The sequence below is a fragment of the Notechis scutatus genome, chromosome 5 (assembly GCF_049901735.1).
Source record: "Notechis scutatus isolate UNSWTSFEM ecotype Mainland chromosome 5, rNotScu1.2, whole genome shotgun sequence".
Taxonomy (NCBI): Eukaryota; Metazoa; Chordata; class Lepidosauria; order Squamata; family Elapidae; genus Notechis; species Notechis scutatus.
In genome coordinates, this window is record NC_142013.1 from 73,359,715 (window position 1) to 73,371,759 (window position 12,045).

The 12,045-nt window shown below is 37.4% G+C and overlaps 1 protein-coding gene across 1 annotated transcript in view; it reads left to right on the forward strand.

The window, feature by feature from the left end:
* Positions 1 to 4,425: 4,425 nt before the first annotated feature.
* Positions 4,426 to 12,045, forward strand: part of MID1 (midline 1) — a 227,499-nt gene continuing 219,879 nt past the window's right edge. The window contains exon 1 of the mRNA XM_026666914.2: positions 4,426 to 4,662. The gene's annotated coding sequence lies outside the window, so the exon portion shown is untranslated. The remainder of the gene's footprint in view (positions 4,663 to 12,045) is intronic.

The window sequence follows — 12,045 nt, forward strand, 5'->3', positions numbered from 1 at the left end:
GGGAGATTATGAGATTGAACTGTACAAAATTAGTAAAAGATGAAGAGCATGAGTAAATAAATAAAGAACTGTAAATATGCCAGTATGTCTGGGAAACTACAGCAAAAGAAATGATGACATTGCTAAATTAATGCCAGAAAGTGAAGGTTTAATTACCAATTAAAACTCTAAAATCTATGTCAATACTATTAATTAGTGTCAACAATCCATCCAAAATGGATTGTTGCCGTTTTGTTGTAATTTAGAATTTATAGGTCAATGATAGTTGCCTGTTACACTCTAATGAATACTAATAATGGAAGTCTGGGAAACTAGTAAACATTATTGTGGAACAGGAATATAGAAAAAAATATTCTTTAGGCAACTTGAAGAGATGAATGGGAATGAGATAAAAATATAGAAAAAATTATTAGAGCCAAGATTACAAGAGTGTCTATATGGGAAGCAGCAGACCAAAATGGCAGACACAGACACATTATCAAAGCCCCACACATTGGTATATGTATGCAATGTATACATATGCAAAAGGGTGGGGCCTTGATCCTGTGGTTGGACCAACCATTTTGACCTTTTGCCCCTATTCCCCATTGTAGATACCTCTGACTGGCAGTAATTAATCTTTATCAATCAGATATACAGAGTTTACCATGGTAATTAGTGCAAACCTGTTCTTTTTAGTCTCACTTTTAAATGAAAGGAGTACTCTACTTTTTAGTGTATAAAATCAGATTTTATAGATGTTTTGTCTATTTCCTTTTTGCTTCATTTATATTAAGAAAAATACATTTTATTCAATAAACTGATTAGTCCAAAGCTTCATTTGTTATGACCTCCCATTTTCTGGCCTGCAGGGACATTTCTGAGATGACATTATCTAAAAGACATTGCAATACATTTAGGACATGTTTTATACATGACATATATTAGATAGATAGACTAAGTTTAGTGTACCCTATGAGGTTTCTGGTACACTGAAATCTATGGTTTTGGGAGTGGATTGTTCTGCTGGAAGAAATATCCTTCTGGGTTTAGTTCCAAGTGGGGGAAAAGACACTGGATTCATGGAAGTTGCTTGGAAATAAGGTTTATTGATGAACAGGATCACATGCCTTGGAGATCTTGGGAAGAAAAAGGGAAGAGATGCTGAGAGTCCCTAGGTTTAATACGCTCTCTGGCTTTGAAATTCCTGGGGCACAGGAAGAGTATCCTGACTGGTTGCTGTCAGAGGTCATAGCTAGCTTTGTAAGTTGTCTCTGTGTTAGGTTTGGTTGAATGTTGCTGGGTGATGCAATGAAGGGCAATTAAATGGCTCTGCCTGAAGGAAGTAGGTCTTTGCTATGTAGAATAGACTGCCCCAGGCCTTAATGGCCCATTAACAAAGGTGCAGGACTGAGTTTCTGTCTCCCTTTTAGGAGAAATATTCTGCCCTTTTAATATTTCCTAAAATATTTTATTTTCTAGGAAAGGGGTGGGTTTTAACTTCCTACAATTCTATTAATTTATAATGAGGAATCAACTCACTCAGAAGTTCAACCCATATTTTTCATCTAGGTTTTAAATTCTACTATCTAATCTTTGTGTAAGTTTTTGGCACAGTACTCCATCACTGCCCTGTTCTTCTGATTAGGAAGCTTTTTTGTACCTAATCTAAACTGACTCTTCTTTCAGGCAAAGTAATGTTTGTAGAGATAATTCATCCTCCAGTCAAGCTTCAACTTCCTTTCCATTGTTTCTCTCAGTCAATATTTTTGCTGGCATTGATTTTTGTATTCCCCCCCTACCTAGAAGTCCAACCTTGGCTTCTTCTGAACTATTACAGTCAAATATTAATATCTCTGAGGAAAAAGGAAGTTGTAACTAATATAGCATCCATGAAAATGTATTACAGATAATGTTCCTGTATAGTTCAGAATAATATGAGCTTAAGACTTGTGTCTTGCTGCTACTCAGGAAATAAACAAATATTATAAGGGGGGAAAGCTGGGACTGAGAAACATCTCGACTTTCTAGCTCTGGGTCACGGCATATCGGAATATATATTTGGCACAAGTGCAGTATTGAATGTTACACTTTCTGACTTATAGGCAATGCTGAGGTAAAAAAAAAAACTACTGATATTTCAGTACACTCAATGCAAGACACTATCATACCTTCCCTATTGACTGTGTTTATCCCTTATCTTCTGAACTGAGATACTTTGGATGCACAGCTAATTGTAGTCTGGAAGATAAAGATTGACAAGTCTAAGGATTCAAAAATGAACTTGAATCCATTGATCTCAGGTCCAGACCTGAAATATATTTAGTTTTGTTCTCATTTTCTTCAGGAAAATGTGGATGACATATATGTACCGTATGTCTTTGTGTTATAGGAATAGACAAATATGAATAAATAATAAATATCCCCAAGATTTTTCTCAAAGTATTTATACTAGTTAACAAAGTTGTCTGACCAGGCAGAATGTATCTTTGTTTACATACAGAACACAATAAGTGTGGTCAAAGGTGGACTATTATAGGAAGAATCATAAAAAAAAACCTTTTATTTCTATGCCCACAGAGAAGGCAAAGGAAAACCATCCACAGAAGCTAAAGCAATCTCTGCCTCCCAGCCAGAATGGCCTCAAGTAATCTCGTGAAAAGACTGAAACATGTTGAATTGACAGGATTAAGTCATAAAACACAAAGCCACACAAATTTATATTCTCCACCTTTCCCAAAGGCTAGCCTTGACCCTGACCACTACCCAGAAAACCAAATAGGGACAGAAAGGCACATTATTCATCTAATCAAATAATCCCAATAGGCATCTCAAACTCAAAGGTCCAAAAGGGTATAAAAATCACTCTGCTCTCCATGCCAGGCTCAGAACCAATGCTGAGTCACTTGGCTTCTGATTCCTAAATAAAGGAAGACCTCCTTTCCTGCAGCTTGCCTCCAAATTCACTGGCTCCTGCATCTTTCTCTTGGCTTGGAACCAGGCTGGATTTTAGTTCCAACACTAGCAAAGAAAACATCTGCAAAAATCAACCCATAGAATTCTCTTCTACTTCCTTATTACATATCATTCATCTGCAGGATTAAAGTTAGTATTTGTGTACTGAACAAATACAGAATAATTATTTTTATATAATTTGTACAAGAACTGCTATAGGAATTCTGGATGGCTTAAGGAACACTTTTATCAGTGTGAATGAGGGGGAGAGAGAGAGAAAAGGAAAACAAAGTAGATCAGGACTTTGTCTCCCTCAGGCAAACTAATATTCTCTAATGCCTATTTTAATTGCAGCTGGAGCCAGTGTTCTGTAATTGGTTGAGTTAATCTTAAAAAAATAAGCAGGGTTAGATCTAATTAGTACTTGGGCGTGGAAACCACCAGGATATACCAGGGCTGAAGCTGGTCTCAGACACCGAAAAAAGCTGCCTGGAAAAAAAAAGCATAGAAAAGCACTTCTCTATTGGACGCTAACATATCCATGAAGTTACCAATAATTGTACACAACCTGAACGAGGCTTTACTCGATTAGAATGAGGGACATCCAAGTTCAAGGTCCTCATTTATCACAGCGCTTACAATTGTTCTGTTGCTGATTGTCTTCTGTCAGCTCAGCCCGAAGTTGTTAGCAATTATCAATAACAGGTTCTCCAACCTTAAACCTAATCCTTTCTTCTACTGCTCAGAAATAGAAAGGCTGGATTGAGACAACGATGAAGGGCTAGAGGTGCAAGTCTCACCTTTCAATATATTTTTCTTTCCCAGTTGCTATGGTTTGGCACATAGGATCACCCTGGCTGTGGGTGCTAAGTGTCCAGATATGGAAGAGAGAATATAATCTTGCAAGCACAGGATTGGAGAGAAGGTGGCTTTATGGCAGAGGTCTCCAAACTTGGCAACTTTAAGACTTGTGGACTTCAACTCCCAGAGATCCTCTGGGAGTTGAAGTCCACAAGTCTTAAAATTGCCAAATTTGGGGACCCCTGCTTTATGGAGAAGAAATTAGGGGGTCAGCATAGTTGTGAAGCAGCTGCATATTCAACCTTTAGCCACTGTGAAGAGACTGTCTGTGATTCAAATGGGTTCCACTGGGAACCAGTGCCAGAAAACTTACCCATCTGAAGTTGAGAAAAGATTCCACCTTAATGTATAGGTAATTTCTTGTACTCTTCCGTCTTCAACATTAGCATTGCCTAATCATATTTATTTGCTTATTTGCAATGAAGATTGAATATTGGCTATTGAATCAGAAAATCAAACAGGAATACCAAATTTATCCAAAAAATATGATGGAGGGGTACATTTAAAGCAATATCACTTTACAGGGGCTCTTGTCCAAATTGCATATTAAACCATTTGGCATTTTTAGAGTTAAATTTCTGGTTCTTCTCTCCATTAGACTTAAAACAGCCTGGCTGGTGTTTAAGCTGCCTGGAGAGACAAGTAAGAGCTCACACCCTCCAGAGTGGGAGTGATTGTTAGGTTGGACAGAGCAGAATTTCCTGAGCCGAACTCACTACAGTCTACAACGCTAAGCTGCTCCTAAGAGGAACCACGTAAAGCCGGCGTGCAAGCAGGAAGCCTCCTTTCTGCCTGAACAAGCTAGTAACTTTCCGTTTTTATTCAGAAAAAGGGAATCCGGGGGCATAATAAACAATGGAGATCAGGGTAAGATATTGACATTCCTAAACATTCTTTATTTCTTTTCAAAGCGGAAGGGAAAATCAGAATTTGTTTTAGGAGCGCCTGGGAATCATTTCTTACAATTTAGAGTGGATTCAGCTGCGGAGCAGCAGTTACGGGCAGAGTTCGTCGCTCTGGTTTCTTGTACGGTGCATGTGCTTCTGCTTCGTCTGTTGCTTGCACTTTTCTCCTCAAAAGAGATGGCGAACTTCCTCTCAGCAGATGTAGAAGAGATGCCGCTTGGCGGGAGCAGGGGGAGAAGACGGTAAGATGAGACAAGTCGAGGGAGAGTTGCAGGTTTCACACGGGCTTCGTCTTTTGATTTTGAATTCTGAGAACTTTTTTTTTTTTTTTTTTACAAATGCGTTGTCTTGGAAACAGAATCCGAGTAATGTTAAACACATGAAATAAAAAGGGTAAGGATGGAACACTCTCCATTCATCTCAGGGGTTCCTTTCTCCAGAGTTTTGAATTGAACATTTTTAAAAAGTGCATTGCCTTTTCAGAGGTTTTAGCATACCGACAATATTCCAGAACACGTGTATGAATTTTAATTCTGAAATGAAATACCTTTTGTCCCTTTCCATAAAAGATGGATATTTTGAAGGAACACATTTTTACTTTCTTTGGGGATTTGACTATTGAAACTGAAGGAAGCAATTATAGAACGTACAATTCGTTAATTCTTTTGCAAAAAGTAAGATTTGTTAGGATAAGCTGTGGTGGGCAGTGGTTAGAATGCAGTACTGCAGGCTACTTCTGCTGATTGCTGCCTGCCAGCATTTTGGCAATTGGGTTACTTGGCAGCCATAGAATATTATAATGAGATAGTTATAAAAACTCATTTCATATAATGAGTTTGACCCAAAGCATTTGAATCTAGCATCTCTTTTTTTCTTTTTAACCTATTGTATGGTGTGTAAGGAAAATGTTGTGGAAAGACAATGATATATTAAACTACCCAGAAGTTAGGATGCAAATCTCAGATAGGATCACTCTGTGTCTAAAAGATTTTGTGACTTAAAATATCAAATTCACCATTCCTTGGAATGGGGAAAGGACTAACATTATATTGAATGTACAAGGGGTTTTGGAGAACATGATGTTACTACATGTCCTGGTCACTTTTTCCATAGAGGCATGTGACCATCGGAAGTGTAATTTTAAGTGTCAGCACTTTGCTCCTGGAAAACCTCCCTAAGGAAGTTGCCTCCAGTGCCACTGTTGGGTGAAGTGTAAGGATAGATCTAATATATACTCAGTAGGGAAGATTTGAGTTATTAAAAGAAACTGGACAATTGGAAATCCTGGAATGTAGGAGAGAAATGGGGAATCAAATTTGCTGGTATCATCTACCAAAGACGAGGATGTTAGGACCGTAGGTTGGAAGATATACATCCATTTGCATTAACAATATGATTGGGTTTCAAAATCTGTCTTCTGATTTCTGAAACTTTTCTTCTTTTGCAAATGGGACTTATGATTCTCTGAATGTTTTTTTGTGTGTGCTTAAGAAAGTCTTTAGGTGAAGGCCTTGAGTATGCTGTGGTGTAGCTTATTGCCTTGATCTGGCAGAGAATACTGTTGTTTGTCTTGCTTCTTTTTTTGGTATAAGGCATCTCTCCATCCCTCTGTAGACTGCCCAACTCCATTGCCCAGCCTTTATCATCTGAAGTCCCATGGGAGGAGTTCCTTTATTATTGCTTCTCTTAGCTTTTCATTAAAGCATTAAAAATGTGGAGGGCTGTAATTGAGATCACAGTAAAGGCAGATTGCTCCTACACACTCCTTAGCCGCTTGTATCTAAGTTATGCAGCTGTACTTATAAGCATTTCATCAGTGCCCCCCCCTCATAAATTTGAATGAGAGTAGCCTAAATATGTTGAAGACATAGTTAAAATATCCTTAAAAGTTGTTTGAAGTATGATAGTGGTTTTTTTAAATTGAAATCATAGCATTCTTCACATTGCAGATAATGGTTACAGTAAATGATGGCAGTTACATATTAAATGGTACTGAACAAGCCAAAACTTGGTACATATACAGACAGCTTTTAGCCTTTCCTGGAAGTTGCTGCTTTATTAGAATAATAATGTTCTGTGGTTGTGAAGTGCCTTGACTCAGATATGGTAGAGCTCCCAACTTTAGTGTTCCAAGAAAAATGAGACAAGAACTCAATTGTTTATAGTTTTAGCACTTAGTTTAGTCTAATCTTTTCTTAAATCTGCTCTTCATTAACAAGCAATTTTCTGGTCTTTCAGTACTTGGAGGTGGGAACTGTAATTTAATTAATATTGATTTGTTATATACTGACTACTATTTTTAGGTGCCATTGTTCAAATTGAGTATTTGAACTGCTGTTGAGTTTTTCTGTGTGTGGACGTGTGTATGCATACATATATTTTGATGCATTATATGTTTTGATTTGATGCGTAGTGTTACAGACAAAAAACGATGGAATATAAATAAAATGAAGATAGTATCAACTTGCCATTTATGTACTGAAGTGAATTTTTTATGTGTAGTTTTTTTCTGGGACACAGTTTTTAACCACTAGGTGTCTTAAGTGGTCTAGAAATTAAGATAGTTTAAACAGTTTTGGTGGCTTCTTTCTTATTCCTTGAAGTACATTGAAATTTTTTTCATTCCATCACCAGTTTAGCCTGGAACAATTATATTTTTGAAAGTTGCAAAATCTTGAAACTTCCTCTGGAGGAAGGCATTGTCTTATCTGTTTGGTTGAAAATCCTGACAAAATGAAGCATGAGTTGCTTATTTCTTTTTCTGCAGCTTTCTTTCATTTACAAAAGTCATTTGTCACATTTATATTGATTAAAGAAACTATTACCTGACAGTATATGGTATTCATATGTTTGTGATCATATTCATTTTTAGGCAAAATCTTATACAGATAAAACTATTATATACGTGGCAATTTGCTCCTATTTAAGGAATTGGTGGCATCATGACCTGAAATGCCTTTGCACAACTGCATGTTGTGCACCAACTATGTCCATTCATGGACAATGGACCCTTCTCACAATCACCTATGCCCTGGTCAGTTCTCAGATGAACTGTAATGAGCTCTGCATGGATCTGCTCTTGATGAGTATCCCAAAGATTCAGTCCATCGAAAATGCATTAGCATGCACAGTTCTGCACAAATCCAGATTTGTATATCTATAACTTCTGCAGGAGTTGTTGATTTGCTTCCAGGTGCAATTCAAGTTGCAGGTTATTACCTTTAAAGCCTTGCTTGGCTTGGGTCCAAGATATCTCCCAGTCTCTCCCCAGTTACATCTATCTGGCTAGTGCAAGAGTGTCAAACTCGCGTTGTTACGGCAGTGTCACGTGACGTATTGGCACTTTTTTCTCTTTTTCTAAACTGGGCGGGGGTGGGGCCTGCGGACCATGAGTTTGACACCCCTGGGTTACTGGAGAATGGGATGTTATGGGTCCCACCTATTAAGTATACCTCAAGGGACATAGGAAGAGGAACATTCTCTGAAGTGGTTCTCTTCTTTGGAACATCACTTCCTTGGAAATAATGTTGGCCCTCTCCTTGGTCCTTTTTTGGAATGGTCTGAAGAAATAGTTCTGTCAGTGGGCCTGGAAACTTCATGTTGATTTGTAACCAATCAAGTGGCTTCTGTGATGATATTTGTCACTGCCGCAATAGTTGGGGATTTCCGGGGTTTTTATATTGTTGATTTTTAATGTTATATGGTCGTCATGTGTGAATTGGGCAGCCAGAAACATTTAATAAATAGCACCACTACCATGTAGACCATATCGCTTCACTCCATTCTACTCAGCAATATATTTTAAAAATAAGATCAGTTTAACACAACTGACATTTCTCAATGTTTCTGAAACAATTTATGGAAGAAAATACTAATTTTGAAGATTGTACTGTATTTTTATCACAAGTGCTATGATTTGCCTTTTCCTTAAATGTATTAAATACAGAGATAGTGACAAAGAATTTCATAACTCATGTATACATTTATGTACAGATTTATAGTTGTCTAGAAGTAAGGCAAGGCTGAAGGGAAAAGAAAGTAATATCCATGACTCCCAAAAGGATATTTGATTGTAACTTCATATTTCAACTCAGGCTACCTGATGTACTTCATGATTAGACATCTATCTTAAGATATAATTCAGTCCATTCAAAATCAATCCAAATTGTTGGGTACTATAGTGGAAATAATTTGGTTTTCACTTTCTACACCATATTTTACAATATGAATTTTGCTAAGATACTTTCAAGAAACATAATGGTCCAGTAATAAATTCACAATAAATTATAACTAAGACATTAGTACCCTATCAGAAAGAGAACTGATAAGGAATAGCTTGAAAGTGGAAAAGAAAATGCTCAGATTGTATGTTCCCAGCATTGTGCTTCATTCAAAGCAATGCTTGATGGGATAGATGTTTCCATGGAAGTTAGAACTGTATAAAGAAAGTAATCCAAATGTAATTAGAAATTGGTATAAGAACTTTTGAGCCAGATTTCCTAAAATCTGTTCTATAAAATCCCCATGAGTTTTAATCAGAACAGCATGATATGTATAGGAAAGCTAGACAGAACTTAAGGGATGGATCATGTTAAATTTAATAAGAATCAGTGCAAGGATTTGCAAAATAGACTCTTTTCCATTCTGCTTTTTTTAAAATGTTCATTGTAATTCAGAATGAAGTTTGCAGAAGATATTCGATAGGATAGTGATGAATATTTGTGGCCAATTCCACCCATGGTTTAAGGGATTTCTGTGTATGTTTATGCATGTCATTTTGACCGGATGCTCAGTTCAGGAAACACTGCAGCCTACGGAAGCACAGGAGTGCAGGGAAGGGCTGTTGGTAACAAAGAATGCTATCTTATCATGCATAGATTGGAATTGGCATTGGAGGCAAAACATAGGGAACAGATTTAATCATATTTTTTCTTACCTTATGATGCTACCCAGGCTAGAGATTAGAAATATTTTACCTTGTACCACTTTTAAGGATGGGAAAGTAGCATTGAAATATACAAATGGTTGAAGGAAAGAGGCTCTCACAACTGTTCTCCCATCAGCAAGGTGCTGAAATTGGAACAAATAGTGATAATCCTGATGACAAAGCAAAACTGTCTAAACAGGAACTTATACTCTTCCATGATCCTATAACCATCAAGTCATGAACAGATACATAGGTGCCATGTTTTCCACCTTATCACTGTCTTTCTGAATGAGGGAGCACAGTAAAACATTCTGAACTGTGGACATCATATCCAATGTCATCTTCATTGTACCACAAGGAGGAGCCAAATTTGGCACTGAATTGAAGATTTGTGGGAGTTGGAGCACAGTCCTAATCTCTGATACTGGGTACTTTTATCTATTTGCCAGTTGGCAACAGTTCACAGGAACAAGTCATATTTAATTATTATCAGAATAATTAAATCAGCAAATAGCCTGAATCTGCAAAGATGAAGTCAGGAAAGCAAAGTCTCAGAATGAAGACGGAAAAAAGTCAAGGAAACAGTTGGACCATCCATTAAGGAGAGAAAATGCCAAGGAGGTAACAGGCAATAGAGGGAAAGCAGAGCTGCTTAACTCATTCTTTGTATCAGTCTTTATGCAAAAAGAAACTATAGCCCAACCTACCAAAAAACATAACTGTAAAAGACAGACTAGAAATAAACATTAAAATAAGAAAATAGTAAGAAACACCTGTCTGACCTTGATGAATATAAATCCATCACCTAATAGATTACATCTGAGTTCCGAAGAAGCTGGTAGACATTATCTCAGAACCATTGTACCATATCTTTAAAAAAAAACCTGGAGCATCGGGAAACTACCAGAGGATTAGGAAAGAGCTGATGTGGTTCCCATCTTCAAAAAAGGGGAAAAAACAGACCCAGGAAACTACCAACCAATCAGTCTAACATGGGAAGATATTGAAAAAATAGAATAAAAAAACAGATCTGCGAAAATCTAGAAACAAATAAAGTTATATCTGGTAGCCAGCACAGGTTTGTTAAAAACAAATTATGCCAAACCAATCTTATTTCATTCTTTGACAAAGTGACTAAATTAGTAAAGCAATGAATGCTGTGGACATAGTATACTTCAGCATAGTATACTTCAGAAAGGTACTTGAGAAAGTAGATCACAACCTATTTGGTAAAATATAAAAATGTGGAATAGACAGCATCACCACCAAATGGATTTGTAACTGGCTGACAAACCCTACTTAACGAGAAGTGCTTAATGGTACTATACATGGAGGGGAGGAAGCAGTGAGGTACCACAAGATTCTGTCTTAGGCCCAGTAGTCTTCAATATCTTCATAAATTGCATATGATGCTAAGCTAGCAGGAACAGCCAACACCCCAGAAGATAAGCTCAGATTCAAAAAAGATCTTGACAGACTTGAAAAATGGTCTTATCCAACAACATGAAATTTAATGTGGATAAAAGTAATGCTTTACACCTAGGCAGGAAAAGGTACAAAGGTACAAAAGTACAGATTAGATGAAACCTCGCTCAAAAACAGTAACTGTGAGAGGGACCTTGGAGTCTTAATGGACAATCACTTAAACATGAGCCAGCAGCGTGTGGCAACAGCCAAAAAAGCTTGGTTGTATAAAGAAAGACATAGAATCAAAATCACTGCATCTAGTTTTGGTCAGCACATTAACAAAAAAGATGTTGAGACTTTGGAAAAAAAGTGCAAAGAAGAGCAACTAAGATGATTAAGGGCCTAGAGACAAAAACATATGAAGAATGTTTACAGTTTTGGGGTATGGCCAGTCTAGAGAAAAGAAAGACTAGGTGTGACATGATGGCAGTATTACAGTATTTGGATTCCAGTATTTTGAGTTTCTTCTACAAAGAAGAGGGGGTCAACTTCTTTTCCGAAGCACCAGAAAGCAAGACAAGAAACAATGGATGGAAACTAATCAAGGAGAGAAACAGCATGGAATGAAGGAGACACTTCCTAACAGTGAGGACAATTGACCAGTGGAACAGCTTGCTTTCAGAATGTCTATGGAGATTCTCAGTTGTCCTAAAGTGTCCTAAAGTGTCCTAAAGTGTCCTAAATGGTTGTCCTAAAGGTGCTGAAATGACTGTGTTGTGTCCTGCAGAAAGGACAGCTTCACAACATAGTTCTTTCAACAGTCACAAGAAGGTTCCACATCCATTTGCACTACTCAGGTGACCCTGAGGTCACAGACAAATCTCCAAGTGGCCTCAATGACTCTCTAAAAGAATACAAATTAACAGCTGCCTGCAAGGAATATAAATCCTTCCATTCCCCACCATCCAGTCAGATCTGAAGAAGCTTCTTGGATGAGAAGCGAAATGTCAG